Raw genomic sequence first — 19122 nt, forward strand, 5'->3', positions numbered from 1 at the left:
CATACAGATGCTTTGGATAACATAACCTGCAAGGAGGAATGGAGGCAAAAATGTTAGGCCCTGGAAATGGAAATAGTAACAGACCAATAGCAATGACCAGTGGCGTAGACATGAAGGGGAGGGTGGGGAGGGGCTTTATCCTCCCAATTTTGGTTTGTGCCACTCAAAATTGAAGCACTGTCTGCTGTTTGGCTGATGGGGGTCCCCAAGCCCTACAAGTGGAAGCCCTCCTCTAGCCAAAGCCTAGCAGTTTGCGGTACTTTTCCTGGGCCACCACCGCACTGGCGGCCCCTGCACATGCTTGGATTTTGTGAAATTGAGTACGTGAAAACCAAGCATGCACAGGATGTGGGCCTCTCCTGTGCATGCTCAGTTTTGTGAAAACTGAGCATATGCAGGGGTGGGGGTAGGGGCCTTGCTTGGCAGCGACCCAGAAAAAACACTACCTACTGCCAGACTTTGGCTGGAGGAGGGCTTCTGCTGGAGCCCCCCGCCAGCTCAGGTATATGGGGTTGTGGGAGGGGGAGGGTGGAGAGTACGGCAAAATTATGTCCCCCTGAAAACTGGGATCAGTCCCCCCCCAAAAAGCCCCACGGTTTGGCTACGTGTCTGACAGTGACACAGTGGAAAACCCCTCCTACTTTCCTTTCCATTCCAATATCCTAAAAGCACTCAGCCCCCGATGCTCAGAACTCCTGTAGTAAGCCAGCAGTGCTGAAACTGTACCACCAGAACAGTGCAAAGGAAATGGTATGCAAATTATATACATGCTGTTAAAGCGAAAGCAAGGAGGGGGGATATTTAAATGGAAGAGTTTTGTAGATTTGGGAGGGTTCTGTAGGAGTGTGGTAAGATTAGGAGTCCCCACCAAAAAAAGGGAGTGAGTTATGATGTTATAAATAGTGCAGCCCAGGGGCAGAATCTTGCTTTTGCTTTCTAATTCACTAAGAAGGCAAGTTTACAAAGGATTTCTTTTTGTGCATATACGCCCAGTATACACACATAAAAGATCTCTTATAGAATTACCTCCCACCCAAAAGTATGTATGGTACAATTAGACACTGGGGGGTCCTTTTACTAAGCTGCAGGAAAAAGGGCCCTGCAGTAACAGCGGGGGCCATTTTCCTCACGCACCAGGGCCATTTTTACCGCAGCACATAAAAGGTCCCTAAAAAAAGTGGTCATGTGGTAAGAGTACTCTTACTGTGTGGCCATGTGTGTGTGTGTGGGGTATTTACTATCACCAATTGAGGTGGCGGTAAGGGCTCTCACGGTAACATGATCGTAACTGGGCAGCACAAGGTAATGCCCCGATTACCACCGGGTTAACGCCACACTATTAAATTTAAAAACATTTTCCAGCCTGCCAGAAATGGCACGCACTCAAGATATAACTACTGCTGGTAGCAGCTTTAGCATACGGTAACCCCACTGGATGATGGGGTCAGCCATTTGGATACCTCCCACCTGAAATAATACAGAATGAATACATGTCAAATGCCATATTCTCCTATATGACTATTTGCTGCCACAGTTTTCTTCCTAGCAGGACTGGATTTCAAGTGAGAGCACCTGTAGAAAAGAGGGGCTTGAGACCTCCTCCATTCCCCTTCCTCCAATTCCCCTCTCTTGGGCAGACCCCATTACCATTGCCACTTGTCCTGTATATCAGCAGAACCTGAGCAGCAGTGGAAACAACTGCATAGCAGAATTCAGCAAGAGGTCTGTGGGTCATTTGGCACTGACTACTGCACCTTGCCTTACGTAGTAACATAGTAAATGGAGGCAGATAAAGACCTGAATACTCAATTCCAGCCTGCCCAACAAGGCGGCCAAAACTACTAAGAATGGTTTTATAGTTTTGGTTGCAGCTGTACCACATTTATTCTCAATACTTGATTAAACCAACAGTCCAACAACGTGGCTAACTGGGCAAACCTTTGCTCACTATCAGCCTCAAAATGTTTCCTCCTTCAAGGTATTTGGTATGAAATAGCATAACATAACATCCATCTCTTATATTCTACTTATATCCATTAGGGTTCAAAGTGGATTACATTCAGAGACAAAAGATTGCAAAATCACTGTCAACTGCTGAGCAAGATATAAATAGAAACAACAAACATAGTTTGAAATGTCTAGATGCGAATGCCAGAAGCCTAAGAAATAAGATGAGAGAGTTAGAATATATTGCACTACATGAAAAATTAGATATAATAGGCATCTCTGAGACTTGGTGGAAGGAGGATAACCAGTGGGACACTGTCATACCGGGGTACAAATTGTATCACAGTGATAGGGTGGATCGAATTGGTAAAGGGGTAGCATTGTATGTTAAGGAGGGTTCTTGAATCAAATAGATTGAAAATTCTACAGGAAACAAAACACATCTTGGAATCCCTATGGATTGAAATTCCATGTGTAAAGGGGAAAATGATAGTGATAGGAGTGTACTACCACCTGGCCAGGATGAACAGACAGATGTAGAAATGTTATCAGAAATTAGGAAGGCTAACAAACTGGGGAACACAATGATCATAGGTGATTTCAATTACCCCAATATTGACTGGGTAAATGTAACATCAGGGCATGCTAGGGAAGTAAAATTTCTTGATAAAATCAAGGACTGCTATATGGATCAGCTGGTGCAAGAGCCAACAAAAGGAGGAAAAATTCTAGACCTAGTCTGTAGTGGAGCATATGATCCGGTGCAGGAGATAATGGTGCTGGGGCCGCTTGATAACACTGATCATAATATGATCAGATTTGATATAACCTCTGGAATAACACACAGGAAATCCAATATGTTAGCATTTAACTTTCAAAAAGGAGAATATGATAACATGAGAAGAACGGTGAAAAAAACTTTTGAGGAGCAGCTGCGAAGGTTGAAAATTTACATCAAGCATGGATGCTATTCAAAAATGCCATCCTAGAAGCCCAGGTCAGTTATATTCCATGTATTAAAAAAGGAGGAAGGAAGGCCAAGTGACAGCCGGCATGATTAAAAAGTGAGGTGAAGGAAGATATTAGAGCTAAAAGAAAATCCTTCAGAAACTGGAAGAAGGATCCGACTGAAAATAATAAGAAACAGCATAAGGAATGGCAAGTCAAATGCAAAGCGCTGATAAGGAAGGCAAAGAGAGACTTTGAGAAAAATATTGCATTGGAGGCAAAAGCACATAGTAAAAACTTTTTTAGGTATATTAAAAGCAAGAAGCCGGCAAAAGAATCAGTTGTACCGCTAGATGACAGAGGGGTAAAAGCAGCACTCAGGGAAGACTAAGCCATAGTGGAGAGATTAAATGACTTATTTGCGTCAGTTTTTACTGAAGAAGATTTCTGAGAGATACCGGTGCCAGAAATGGCATTCAAAGCTGATGAGTCAGAATGAAATCTCTATAAAACAGTAAGATGTAACGGGATAATTTGACAAATTAAAAAGTAGCAAAATCGCCTGGACCAGATGGTATTCATCCTAGAGTACTGATAGAATTGAAAAATGAACTTGCAGAACCATTGTTAATAATGTGTAATTTATCTTTAAAATCAAGCATGGTACCGGAAGATTGGTGGGTGGCCAATGTAACGTCGATTTTTAAAAAAGGTTCCAGAATTGATCCAGGAAATTATAGACCAGTGACCCTGACATCAGTCCTGGGCAAAATGGTAGAGACTATTATAAAGAACAACATTACAGAGCATATTCAAAAGCATGGATTAATGAGACAAAGCCAACATGGATTTAGTGAAGGGAAATCTTGCCTCACCAATCTACTATATTTCTTTGAAGGGGTGAACAAACATGTGGATAAAGGTGAGCCAGTTGATATTGTGTATCTGGATTTTCAAAAGGCATTTGACTCCAGAGGAAATTGGAGAGTCATGAGATAGGAGGTAGTGTTCTATTGTGGATTAAAAACTGGTTAAAAGATAGAAAACAGAGATTAGCATTGAATGGTCAGTATTCTCGTTGGAGAATGGTAGATAGTGGGGTTCTCCTAGGGTTTGTGCTGGGACCGCTGTTTTTTTTAGCATATTTATAAATGATCTAGAGATGGGAGTAAATAATGAGATAATTACATTTGCTGACAACACAAAGTTATTCGAAGTTGTTGAATCGCAAGAGGATTGTGAAAAATTACAAGAGGACTTTATGAGACTGGGAGACTGGGCGTCTAAATGGGAGATGTTTATGTGAGTAAGTGCAAAGTGATGCATGTGGGAAAGAGGAACCTGAACTATAGTTACATGATGCAAGGTTCCACATTAGGAGTCACTGACAAGGAAAGGGATCTAGGTGTCAACGTTGATGATACGTTGAAACCCTATGCTCTGTATGCGGTGGCAGCTAAGAAAGCAAATAGAATGTTAGGCATCATTAGGAAAGAAATGGAAAACAAAAATGAGGACATTATAATGCCTTTGTATTGTTCCATAGTGCGACCGCACCTTGAATACTGTGTGCAATTCTGGTCACCACATCTCAAGAAAGATATAATGGAATTAGGAAAGGAACAGAGAAGGGTGACAAAAATGATAAAGGGGTTGAGGAAAGGCTAAAGCGGCTAGGGCTCTTTAGCTTGGAGAAAAGATGGCTGAGGAAAGATAAGATATGATGAGTAGAGTGGAACCGGTAGTCATGAATCGCTTGTTTACTCTTTCCAAAAATACTAGGACTAGGGGGCAAGCAATGAAACTACAAAGTAGTAAATTTAAAACATACCAGAGAAAATATTTCTTCACTTGTGTAATTAAACTCTGGAACTTGTTGCCAGAGAATGTGGTAAAAGCAGTTAGCTTAGCGGGGTTTAATAAGGATTTGGATAGCTTCCTAAAGAAAAGTCCACAGGCCATTATTAGGATGAACTTGGGGAAGATTCAATGCTTGTTTATAGGATGGGCAGCCTAGGATGTATTGTACTGTTTTGGGATTTTGCCAGGTGCTTGTGACCTGGATTGGCCACTTTTGGACATAGGATGCTGGGCTTGATGGTCCTTCAGTCTGTCCCAGTATAACAACACTTATGTACTTAACTAGGGTAAAATACATAGGAATATACAATACACAGAATATCATATAAACATAAATGTTCCATTATGGCTAAATGTAGGTAATATTAACCCATTATGTTTTAGAAATGATATACTCATGAAACAACATAGTTTTCATCGCTCTTCTTAGGAAGTATAATTAATCTTAATCTCAGAGTTTATTTTTACTGGCAATAAATCTCATATTTTAGCTGCCTGGTAAGGAAAGGATGAAGTAAGATATGTGAAGGGGCATTTTTGATATGATGGCTAAATCCGATTTTGGACATTTTGCAGAAAATGTCCCAATATCAAGTGGTGAACATAGCGATTTTTGAACTAGAAAAACTGTTTTTTCTTTTGGGACAACTTTTGAAAAAAAAAAAACAAAAAACAAACAACCCACAAAAACAAAAACGTCCAAGGGAAAAATGCACAAAAAAAAGACTATTGGGGGGCACTCTAGGAGGCATCCAGGAGTGCATGGTTTGGTGTAGAGTGTCCTTGAAGGATACTATAGAAACAGGACATTTAGGGAATCCCAAATACAGAGGTTTCAATAATGGTGAAAGAAGGCCAAGGGTATTTAATTATCCCTGTCAAATTGTAAGCAGCTTGTAGATGCAAGGAAAAAACACAGTTGGAAGTGTCTGTATACAAATGCTAGAAGCATACAAAATAAAATGCAAGAGTTGGAGTATATAGCACTAAATTAAAAGGTAGATATAATAGGCATCTCAGAGACCTGGTGAAAGGAGAACAATCAATGGGACACTGTGATATAAGGGTACACATTATATCACAATGATAGAGTGGATCAAATTGGAGGAGGGTTGTGTTATATGTTAAAGAGGGAACTGAGTCAAACAAAGCAAACTATATTAAACAGATTGTATGGAATCCTTATGGATAGAAATTCCATATGTGAAAAGAAGGAATATTCTTGTAGGGTTCTACTACTGTCCACTAGGACACAATGAAGGGAAAGGGAAATGGGACTTGATATTCCTCCTTTCTGAGGTTTTTGCAACTACATTCAAAGTGGTTTGCATATATTCAGGTACTTATTTTGTACTAGGGACAATGGAGGGTTAAGTGACTTGCCCAGAGTCATAAGGCACTGCAGTGGGAATTGAACTCAGTTCCCTAGGATCAAAGTCCACTGCACTAACCACTAGGCTACTCCTCCACTCCACTGAACAGATGGATGAAGAAATGTTTACAGAAATTAGGAAAGCTGGCAAATTGGGCAACAGTGTAATAATGGGTGATTTCAATTACCCCAATATTGACTGGATAAATGTTATATCAGAGAGTGCTAGGGAAGTAAAAGTCCTAGACATAATAAATGATCTGCTTCTTGGAGCAGCTGGTCCAAGAACCGACAATAGGGGAGCTATATAGATCTAGTCCTTAGTGGAATATAAGGTGTGTAGGGGCATAATCGAACGGAGACGACCATCTCTAAGGGCGCCCATCTCTAAGGACGTCCTGGCAAAGGGGCGGAGAAACCCGTATTAACGAAACAAGATGGGCGTCTTTTGTTTCGATAATAGAGTCGGGGACACCCAAATCTCAACATTTAGGTCAGCCTTAGAGATGGTTGACCTTAATGTTGAGATGGTCGACCTTAGAGATGGTTGTCCCAGGTTTTCGGCTATAATGAAAACTGAGGACGCCCGTCTCAAAAATGACCAAATCCAAGGCATTTGGTCATGGGAGGAGCCAGCATTCATAGTGCACTGGTCCCCCTGACATGCCAGGACACCAACCGGGCACCCTAGGGGGCACTGCAGTGGACTTCAGAAATTGCTCCCAGGTGCATAGCTCCCTTACTTTCAGTGCTGAGCCCCACAAACTCCCCCCCCAAACCCACTTTTCACAACTGTACACCACTACCATAGCCCTAAGAGGTGAAGGAGGGCACCTGCATGTGGGTACAGTGGGTTTCGGGTGGGTTTTGAAGGGCTCACATTTACCAGCACAAGTGTAACAGGTAGGGGTGGGATGGGCCTGGGTCCGCCTGCCTGAAGTGCACTGCAGTACCCACTAAAACTGCTCCAGAGACCTGCATACTGCTGTCTTGGAGATGGGTATGACATTTGAGGCTGGCATAGAGGTGGCAAAAAGTTGTTAAAAATTTTTTTTAGGGTGGGAGGGGGTTGGTGACGACTGGGGGAGTAAGGGGAGGTCATCCCCGATTCCCTCTGGTGGTCATCTGGTCAGTTTGGGCACCTTTTTGAGGCTTGCCGTGAAAAAAATGGACCAAGTAAAGTTGACCAAATGCTTGTCAGGGACGCCCTTCTTTTTTCCATTATCGACTGAGGACGCCCATGTCTTAAGCACGCCCCAGTTCCGCCTCCGACATGCCCCCATGAACTTTGGTAATTCCCGCGATGGACTGCAGTTGAAGACGCTCAAAATCGGCTTTCGGTTATGCCACCATGGGCGCCCTTCTGTTTCGAAAATGCCCCTGATAGTATGACAGGTAATGGTGTAGAGTCTTCTGGGAAACAATGATCATAACAGAGCTGATATCTGGAGTGAAGTCACTAATGAAATCTACTGTAGCAGCATTTATTTTTCAAAAGGGTGACTATGATACAATGTGGAAAATGGTTAAAAAGAAGCTAAGGGCCCTGTTTACTATGCCGCATTATAGGTGCGCTAGTGTTTTCAGTGCACGCTAATGCTAGAAGCACCCATAGGAATATATAGGTGTCTCTAGTTTTTAGTGTGTGCTAATTTTAGCATGTGCTAAAAATGCTAGCATATCTTAGTAAACAGGGCTCTAAACGTTTCGGCCACAAAGGTCAGGACCTTAAATCAGGCATGGAAATTATTTAAAAATAGCATTGTAGAAGCCCAAACTATATATTTTCCACGTATTAATAAAGGTAGAAAGAAGAGCAAATAACTGCCAATATGGTTAAAAGGTGAAGAGAAAGAGGCTATTAGAGCTAAGAGCTGACAAGGTTAAGTTCAGAAGCAGCTTCCTGGCTTTCCCAAAGACTATGTAACTGGCTGCTCACAGAGCATGGACTTTTTCCTGATCTACAAAGGCTCATAGTGTTAAGTGACCTGGTAGAGCCGAAAGAAATCTGATTCTGCACATCACTTGGATTCTGGGACCTACAAGACCAAAAAGTGTGAGAGATGCAGTAATTTTTCTTCTTATAGCTCATGGTTAATTAGTTTTGGTTTGCCTGCGAATGATTGGTTACAACTGAGCCTGTGGTTATTAGCCTAATCTAGATGCACTACGTCAACCATTCTTTGAAGAACATCCTTCAAAGAATGGAAAAAGGATTCAATAGAAGAAAATAAGAAGCAACATAACACTATCAAGCTAGATGCAAAGCATTGATAATGAAGGCTAAAAGAGAATATAAAGAGAAACTTGTCACAGCGACAAAAACTCGTGGTAACAACTTTTTCAGGTACATCAGAACAAGAAAGCTTGTGAGGGAAACCATTGAACTGTTAGAGGAACAAGGAGCAAAAGGGGCACTCAGGGAGAAGAAAGCCATAGTGGAGAGTCTGTATGAATTCTTAGGCTTCAGTCTTTTTGGAAGAAGATGAAAGAGATCTATCTATGTGTACCAAGACTGACAATATAGAGGAATTGAAAGAAATCTCAGTGAACCTGTAAGACACATTGGCAAGTTAAAGAGGGACAAATCAACAAGTTAAAGAGGGATAAATCATCTGGACCAGATGTTATACACCCCAGGGTAATAAAAGAAATCAAACATGAAACTGCAGATCTGCTGTTACTGATCTATAACTTGTTGTTAAAATCATCTGTAGTACCTTAAGATTGGAGGGTGGACAGTGTAATGCCAATTTTTAAAAAGGGTTCCAGGGGTAAATTGGGAAATTATAGACCAGTAAGCCTGACTTTAGTGCCGGGGAAAATAGTGGAAACTATTATAAAGAATAAAACCATGGAACACATAGACAAACATGGTTTAATAGGACAGAGTCAGCATGGGTTCAGCCAAGGGAAGTCTTGCCTCACCAATTTGCTTCATTTCTTTGAAGGCGTAAATAAACATGTGGATAAAGGTAAGCCAGTTGATGTAGAGCATCTAGATTTTCAGAAAGGTTTTGACAAAGTTCCTTATGAGACTCCTAAGAAAAAAAGTCATGGGATAGGAGGCAATGTTCTTTTGTGGAATAGGAATTGGTTATTGGATAGAAAACAGAGGGTAGGGTTAAATGGCCATTTTTCTCAATGGAGAAGGGTGAAGAGTGGAGTGCTTCAGGGATCTGTATTGGGACTGGTGCTATTTAACATATTTATAAATGATCTGGAAATTGGAACGACAAGTGAGGTGATTAAATTCGCAGATAGCACAAAATTATTCAAAGTTTTCAAAACACATGTGGACTGTGAAAAATTGCAGGAAGACCTTAGGAAATTGAAAGATTGGGTATCCAAATAGCAGATGAATTTTATGGTGATCAAATGCAAAGTGATGCACATTGGGAAGAAAAATCCAAATCATAGTTGCTCGATGCTAGGGTCCACCTTAGGAGTCAGCACCCAAGAAAAAGATCTATGTGTCATTGTAGACAATACGCCAAAATCTTTTGCCCAGTGTGCAGCAGTGGTCAAAAAAGCAAATAGTATACTAGGAATTATTAGCAAAGGGATGGTAAATGCATCTAAGAATATTGTAATGCCTCTGTATCACTCCATGGTACGACCGCACCTTGAGTATTGCGTTCAGTTCTGGTCACCTTATCTTAAAAAATATATAGCGGAATTAGAAAAGGTGCAAAGAAGAGTGACAAAAATGAAAAAAAGGGATGGAACACCTCTCATTTGAGGAAAGGCTAAATAGGTTAGGGCTCTTCAACTTGGAAAAGAGATGACTGAAGGGGATATGATTGAGGTCTACAAAATCCTGAGTGGTGTAGCACAGGTAAAAGTGAATGGATTTTTCACTCATTCTGAAAGTACAAAGACCAGGGGACACTCAATGAAATTGCATGGATATATTTTTAGAACAAATAAGAGGAAATATTTTTTTACTCAAAGAATAATTAAGTCCTGGAACTCACTGCTGGAGGATGTGGTAACAGCGGTTAGCATATCTGGGTTTAAAAAAGGTTTGGACAAGTTCCTGGAGGAAAAATACATAGTCTGCTATTGAAATAGACATGGGGGAAACTACCTGCCCTGGGATTGGTAGCATGGAATGTTGTTACTATTTGGGTTTCTGGATTGGCCTCTGTTGGAAGCAGGATACTGGGTTGATGGACCATTGGTCTGACCCATGAAGTCTGCCCAGTATTGGTCATACTTCCCAACCTCTGAGGCTGCCGTCAAAGCTCAATTCAGTTATGAGGTCATTTGAGTTTTGCAGTAATTGGATTCCATCCTTTTTCTGTACAGTATTCCTCTGTGTTTATCCCATGCATTTTTGAATTCTGTCACCATTTTTGTTTTCACAACCTCCTGTGACAGGGCATTCCAGGCATCCACCATCCTTTTTCTGAAAATGTATTTCCTGACATTGCTCCTAAGTCTCTGACCCTGCAACCTCAACTCATGATGTCTAGTTCTACCACTTCCCCATCTCTGAAAAAGATTAGCTTGCATATTATAATATCTGTTAAGTATTTAAATATCTGTATCATATCCCCTCTATCCTTCCTTCCCTCTATAACATAGTAACATAGTAAATGACGGCAGAAAAAGACCTGCATGGTCCATCCAGTCTGCCCAACAAGATAAACTCATATGTGCTACTTTTTGTGTATACCCTACTTTGATTTGTACCTGTCCTCTTCAGGGCACAGACCGTATAAGTCTGCCCAGCACTATCCCCGCCTCCTGCTACCGGCTCTGCCACCCAATCTCGGCTAAGCTCCTTAGGATCCATTCCTTCTGAATAGGATTCCTTTATGTTTATCCCACGCGTGTTTGAATTCCGTTACCGTTTTCATTTCCACCACCTCCCACGGGAGGGCATTCCAAGCATCCACTACTCTCTCCGTGAAAAAATACTTCCTGACATTTTTCTTGAGTCTGCCCCCCTTCAATCTCAATTCATGTCCTCTCGTTCTACCGCCTTCGCACCTCCGGAAAAGGTTCGTTTGCGGATTAATACTTTTCAAATATTTGAACGTCTGTATCATATCACCCCTGCTTCTCCTTTCTTCCAGAGTATACATGTTCATGTCATCAAGTCTCTCCTAATACGTCTTGTAATGCAAATCCCTTACCATTCTCGTAGCTTTTCTTTGTACCGCTTCAATTCTTTTTACATCCTTCGCAAGGTATGGCCTCCAAAACTGAACACAATACTCTAGGTGGGGCCTCACTAACGACTTATACAGGGGCATCAACACCTCCTTTCTTCTGCTGGTCACACCTCTCTCTATACAGCCTAACAACCTTCTAGCTACGGCCACTGCCTTGTCACACTGTTTCGTCGCCTTCAGATCCTCAGATACTATCACCCCAAGATCCCTCTCCCCGTCTGTACCTATCAGATTCTCCCCGCCTAACACATACATCTCCCGAGGATTTCTATTCCCTAAGTGCATCACTTTGCATTTCTTCGCATTGAATTTTAATTGCCAAATCTTAGACCATTCTTCTAGCTTCCTCAGATCCTTTTTCATGTTTTCCACTCCCTCCTGGGTGTCCACTCTGTTACAGATCTTAGTATCATCCGCAAATAGGCAAACTTTACCTTCTAACCCTTCGGCAATGTCACTCACAAATATATTGAACAGAATCGGTCCCAGCACCGATCCCTGAGGCACACCACTACTCACCTTTCCCTCCTCCGAGCGAATTCCATTCACTACCACCCTCTGGCTTCTGTCCGTCAACCAGTTCCTAATCCAGTTCACCACTTTGGGTCCTATCTTCAGTCCATCCAGTTTATTTAAGAGCCTCCTGTGGGGAACCGTGTCAAAAGCTTTGCTGAAATCTAAGTAGATTACGTCCATAGCTCATCCCTGATTCAATTCTCCTGTCACCCAATCAAAGAACTCAATGAGATTCGTTTGGCACGATTTCCCTTTGGTAAAACCATGTTGTCTCGGATCTTGCAACTTATTGGCTTCCAGGAAATTCACTATCCTTTCCTTCAGCATCGCTTCCATTACTTTTCCAATAACCGAAGTGAGGCTTACCGGCCTGTAGTTTCCAGCTTCTTCCCTATCACCACTCTTGTGAAGAGGGACCACCTCCGCCGTTCTCCAATCCCTCGGAACCTCTCCCGTCTGCAAGGATATGTTAAACAAATCTTTAAGAGGACCCGCCAGAACCTCTCTGAGCTCCCTCAATATCCTGGGGTGGATCCCATCCGGTCCCATGGCTTTATCCACCTTTAGCTTTTCAAGCTGTTCATACACACTCTCTTCCGTGAACGGTGCTCTATCCACTTCAATCTCATTTGTACTTTTTGCAGTCCATCGCGGTCCTTCTCCAGGATTTTCTTCTGTGAAAACAGAACAAAAGTATCTATTTAGCAAATTTGCTTTTTCTTCATCATTATCCACATAGCGGTTCGCAGTATCTTTTAGTCTCACAATTCCCTTTTTAGTCATTCTCCTTTCACTTATATACCTGAAGAAATTTTTGTCACCCCTCCTTACATTTCTAGCCATTTGTTCTTCCGCATGCGCTTTTGCCAGACGTATCTCTCTCTTGGCTTCTTTCAGTTTCATCCTGTATTCCTCCTCGTGTTCCTTTTCTTTAGTTTTTGTGTATTTCTGGAACGCCAACTCTTTAGCCTTTATTTTCTCAGCCACTTGCTTGGAGAACCATATCAGTTTCCTTTTTCTCTTGCTTTTATTTACTTTCCTTACATAAAGGTTTGTGGCCCTATTTATAGCTTCTTTCAGCCTGGACCACTGTCCTTCCACTTCTCGTATTTCCTCCCAGCCCATCAGCTCCTTCCTCAGTTATTCCCCCATTTTACTAATTCTCTTCTCCTATATCTTTTGGAACAAGCCCCATATCCTTTTTGTTGCTTTCCTTTGAACCACCTCAAGTCTTATGATATCCTTATTCTATAAAGGTTATGCTCCTAAATTATGAATGCAATCTATGCTTCTAAATTTACGCTGCTGATTTAGGGCCTATTACACTCATAGATTTAGCATACATTAAATTATGCTCATAAATTTAGAAGTGTTAATTTAGGAGCATAACCTTTATAGAATAAGGCGCAATATTCTAAATGGTACCTCATCAATGATTGTACATTATTAACACCTCCATTCTTCTATTGGATATGCCTCTCTTTATGTAGCCTAGCATCCTTCTGGCTACAGTCATTGCCTTGTCACATTGTCTCACTGCCATACGATTCTCCGACACTGTCACCCTATGGTCCGTCTCATGGTCTATGCTTACAGTCTCTTACCCTTTAGCAAATACAACTGTTTTGGGTTTCTACACCCCATGTGCTTCACTCTGCACTTCTTTGCATTAATCTTTTAATGGCCAAACATTAGACCATTCTTGTAACCTTTTTATATCACTTCTTATGTTGTCCACTCCCTCCTTCATGAACTGTTTATTTGAATTTATTAAGTTTCAAAAATATCAGTTAAATATGAATAAAAATCCTATTCATTTGGACAGCTAAGGACCCAATTTACTAAACATTTTTCCATAGATACAAAAACGTCTTGGTGAATCAGGCCCCTAGACTGCATCATAATCTAAGCTATTAAGAGTATTTAGTATGACATTAAGTTGTCTTGAGACACAAGGCATTAATCACCTAGAAATGTCGTTTTTCATAAACATGGATTTTGGAATGTTTAAGTCTTCTGATTCCTCTTTAAAAATACAGTGGAAAAACAATAAAACAAACACATTTTTTGTTTGAAATGGTAACATTTGTAAGTGGATAATGAATTGATGAAAGTCTCAGTTCTGAAGATTAATAGTCAACAATGATTATTGTGTGGTGTTAGTAGTAGGGTCACCACAAGGTCTTCACTTGGCACTTGGCCTTGTAACATATTTACACTGCATACTGTTCATAATTTAGAAACAGACATAGGGAGTAAAGCTTCAGCTTTTAAAAAAAACACAAAACTGAGTTGGGGTTATAATTGTAAAGGAAGACAAACATGCTAAAAAAGAAGCTAAGCAATTTGTTGCTAACCAGTGGCGTAGCTACGTGGGGCCTGGGACCCCGTAGATTGGGCCCTGGACCTCCCTGCCGATGACCCGCTTGACCCCCCCTCCCGCCGCCAACCTGCCTACCTTTGCTGGTGGGGGACCCCAACCCCCCGCCAGCCGAGGTCCTCCTCGCAAAAGGCTTCCTATTCCTTCTGTTTCTGACGTCAGCTGATCTGCAAGGCTTCGTTCTGTGAGTCTGATGTCCTGAGTGGGTCGTCGGCAGGGGGGGTCGACAATGGCTGGCGGGCGAGCAGTGTCGATGGCAATGGGGGGCAGGGTCGGTGGCACCAGGGGTGGGGAGGCTAAAATGTGCCCTCTCACCTCGGGTTCTGGACCCCCCTTCCGCCAAAGTCTGGCTACGCCCCTGTTGCTAACTCTATTAAACACTTTACATGTACAAAAACTGTTCATAAAGTTGCTTGTGGGCCTACGCGCAGATGCGTAATGCAGACATTTATGCACAGCGGTGTGCTGGTAAATTTTTAACAACGGGCTCTCTTTCTAGATATAGCCAGCCATGCAGTTTGGAGGGGGAGGGCCAAGGGGTGGACTGGTTGGGGGGGGGGGGGGGCAATGCATTCTTCTCTCTCCCCACCATGTGGGTGCACTAGGTATAACTTTGCTGGCAGGGATGCTGAGCCCCAGCAGTCAAATATATGGACTGTCACTACTCCCAGCTGCTTATTTCTGGCTCTGAGCAGCATGCCAGGACTCATATGACACCACATAAAGAGGTAGGACTGACTTTTATGCAGTCTGATTTAAGTTTTGCAGTCTGTGGTGATATTCAGCGGCATGAACCAGGTAAGTGTTGCTGAGTATCAGCAGATAGCCCCAAACAAGATGATTTAACTAGACAGGAGCCATTTCTGGCTGGTTAAATCGCTTTGAATATTGACCCCATAGTAAATATACAGATATGAGGACAGGCATTTTTTGGGTTCATGCCCTTAGATTGCACTGATATCACAGCCTAACCATGAATGGTTTCCCTCTTTTATTTATTTTTTATTTTTTTTTTTAGAGGGGTCCCATTTCACTAGAGTGGTTTTGCATGACTATTAAGGGATAATGAGCTTCATGCATGGGAAATAAGCCTGCTAATACAGGGAAGGCCCAAAATTCCCTGTTAAATATCCATTTGCATGTTATTCACCCCTTGTTTAGGCTTTGGTGCAGTTTCTGCTCCAGATTTGGTTGTCAGGTATTTTTATTCATTAACCTGCTAAATAGCTATTTGCCTAATCCTCATTTCTGGCCCTAAAATGGGTAAATTGGCACCACTGTTTTTAAAGACTATTTTCCAGAGACAGAAAAAATATACATACAATAAAATACAGCATGTTAATTAATAAAGACTCTATTGCTGGCAATTGTGATGCTCATTCAATAGGAAATACATAAGCTATAACCATGTAAATGTCCCTAGGGAAACAAAAGGAACAAAGCATCTATCCTGTGAGTTTAAGAAGAAATGTTCACCAGAATAAGGAAAAAAATGATACACCACAATCCTGACAAAATTAATGCTATTAGGTATATGAGATTCATGCTCTGTGCTGATGACTAAGACAGATTTGTGGTTGTGACTAAGTGAAATTTTGGCTTCCAGCCTTCATAACCCCCCCAACAATCAATATGTTTATATTGATACATGCAGAGAAATACAATTACTCATGAAAAGTAGTGGCTTTTCCTCTATTTCATTCAAACTGTACTAGGGAGGGGACACAAATTGTAAAGTTCTGCCAACATAGAAAGACAGTTATGTCCAAGGAAAGATAGCCAATGCAATGAAGGGATCAGAGGCTGGTAGGCCTGAACCATCTTTTCCTGTTCGAATATGGATTCTGCAGCCTCTGGCCTGAATACATCAGAAACCAGCATTCTACATAGGAAAAGTACTTCTTGGCTGCTGCTGACTTCATCCAAGGACACGTGTTTACTGCAGCCTATCCTCCACCTTATCTCCTGGGAAGATGTGTAGGAATGTGCCTTACAGAGACAGATTCTTCAGGAGCATCTGTGAACCATGGAGAGGAGTTTGCTACCATCAGACTTGTGGCTGATAAGAGATTCTTTACTGGAATCACCTCTCATGACCATGAATTCTGCTGGACATAAGTACACAGTTTGTGATTAGTCCATATGTGTCACCTGGACCAAAAGGGATGCCAATTTTGGACAAGGAGAAAGAAAGAAGAGGAGGAGAAGAAATTGGATGGTGAATGGATTTCTCTCAGAGGAGACTGAGAGACTGATAAGCCCCAAACATCTGTGAACTGAATTCCTTGTGCTAAGAGCTGACAAGGTCAAGTTTAGAAGCATCTTCCTGGCTTTCCCAAAGACTATGTAACTGGCTGCTCACAGAGCAGAGACCATGGTCTTTTTCCTGATCTACAAGGGCTCACAGTGTTAAGTGACCCGCTAGAGTCAGAAGAAATCTGATTCTGCACATCACTTGGACTCTGGGACCTACAGGACCAAAAAGGGTGAGAGATGCAGTCAGTGGCGTACCGGGGGGGGGGGGGGGGGGGCAGTGGGGGGCGGTCCGCCCCGGGTGCACGCCGCTGGGGGGGTGCCGCATGCCTGTCGGTTCTTCGTTTTCATGCTCCCTCTGCCCCGGAACAGGTTACTAGACAGGCGCGTGGCACCCCCCCCCCCCCCAGCGACGTGCACCTGGGGGGTTCTTTTACTGGGGGGGGGGGGGTCGCTGCACCCAGGGGGGCGGGGCACATAGGCGATCCGCCCCGGGTGTCAGCGCCCCTAGGAACGCCACTGAATGCAGTAATTTTTCTGCTTATAGCTCATGGTTAATTAGTTTTGGTTTGCCTGCGAATGATTGGTTACAACAGGGCCTGTGGTTATTAGCCTAATACTGCTGCTGTTGGTAATCTTTTCTCAGGATATTATAGTTGTCTAATTACTCATATATATATATTCATATATATATATATATTGGTGTAGTAATTAGTATATTTTGGTAGTGTATATAGTTTTGTAACTTGCTTTGCATTTTGCCATATTGTTATTTTTGTATCTATAATAAATATTTCCACTTTGGCATTATTCCTTTCATTGGTACAGCCTGTCAGCAGAGCCTAAGGGCCACATGAGGTACTGATCATATCCTTAGCAAATGAGTCCAGAATAATTACTGCCTACCGTGTTTCCCCGAAAATAAGACACTGTCTTATATTAATTTTTGCCCCCCAAAATGCGCTAGGTTTTATTTTCAGGGGCTGTCTTATTTTTCGGGGAAACATCGGGGTTGGATCAGGGTTGGCCCGCCCGCCCTCAATCGCTCCCGGAACTAACCTTAAACACCTCCTTTCACCTTCGCAGCAAGCAGCAGCAGGGCAGGCCACTCCTTCCTTCCTTCCGTTTCCCGCCCTCGCCTGACGTAAAGTCCGTGAGGGCGGGGCACGAAAGGAAGGAGAGGTCTGCCCTGCTGCTGCTTGCTGCGAAGGTGAAAGGAGGCGTTTAAGGTTAGTTCCAGGAGCGACGGAGGGGGGGGGGTGGAGGGGGGGCCCGGTGACCTTGGGTGGGGGGGGGGCCAGCCCGGGGGCGGCCTTGTCTGGCTCTCGGCGGCCCTGCTTTCAAACAAAAATTTGCTAGGTCTTACTTTCGGGGGAGGCCTTATATCTACCAATTCAGGAAAACCTCTACTAGGTCTTATTTTCGGGAGATGTCTCACTTTCGGGGAAACAGGGTAAATGATTTTCTGCCCACCTAAGTACCTTAATCTACAGTAAGTACCATATTAGTCTGCAGGGTGTTGGCTAATATGCTGTAGAACAGCAGGTAGCGAACATACCATTCTTTTGTTTTGGCTCACTATAGCAATACACCAGTCAAAAGTGTACAAAATTGACACTTCTGTTACAGCAGGAATCACTAGATGTTTGGGACTGGCAAAATTGGAAAGTAGGAGCAGCCTAGGGTTAAAGTAGTGAGATGAGAATTGGGAAACCAGGTTCAAAAACTGCTGTCATGTCTTGTGATCTTGGGCAAGTCATTTAGGGGCCCTTTTACAAAGCAGCGGTAACCCAAATGTGGGCTTACGGCTCACTAAAAAGGAAGTAGTGCCGGGCAGCAGTTCCCACCCCAGTGCACCATCATATCTGGCGCTACAAAAATGTTTTAATTTTTGTAGTGCCAGTGTGTAGCAGGTGGTTACCGCTGGGTTATTGTGGGAGCCCTTACTGCCACCTCAATGGGTGGCGGTAAGGGCTCCCTCCAAAATGGCCACGTCAAGTGTGTCACTTGCCACACAGCCATTTCCTGAAGAAAAGAAAGACCTATCTTTTACCTGCTTCGGTAAAAGGGGGCCTCGCGTTTGTCAAAAACACATACCTATGCCAGCGCAGGCCCCCTTTTGCTACAGCTTGGTAAAAGGGGCCCTTAACCCTCTATCACCACAGATACAAACCTAGCTTGCAGGGGGAAAGAGAGACAGAGAGAGAGAGAGAGAGAGAGAGAGATTCTTGTAGTTGGAACCTGGGTTGTGGAGTCCCACAGGGGACCCCACTCTCTCCTCTTTCCAGTATATACTTGAGCACACTAGGAAAATATCTCATGGAATTGGGAGTCTTTGCATTATCTGAGGAGTGGCCTAGTGGTTAGGGTGGTGGACTTTGGTCCTGGGGAACTGAGGACCTGAGTTCAATTCCCACTTCAGGCACAGGCAGCTTCTTGTGACTCTGGGCAAGTCACTTAACCCTCCATTGTCCCAGGTAGAATTAAGTATCTGTATACAATATGTAAGCCACATTGAGCCTGCCATGAGTGGGAAAGCACAGGGTACAAATGTACCAAACAAAATCCTATGTAGATGGCATATTTCTGTTATATCCTGTTTTGATCACAATTACTGAAACTATCAATAAGGTAGAAAACTATATCTCTATTATAGATGAATA

The sequence above is a fragment of the Microcaecilia unicolor genome, chromosome 1, assembly GCF_901765095.1.
Source record: "Microcaecilia unicolor chromosome 1, aMicUni1.1, whole genome shotgun sequence".
Taxonomy (NCBI): Eukaryota; Metazoa; Chordata; class Amphibia; order Gymnophiona; family Siphonopidae; genus Microcaecilia; species Microcaecilia unicolor.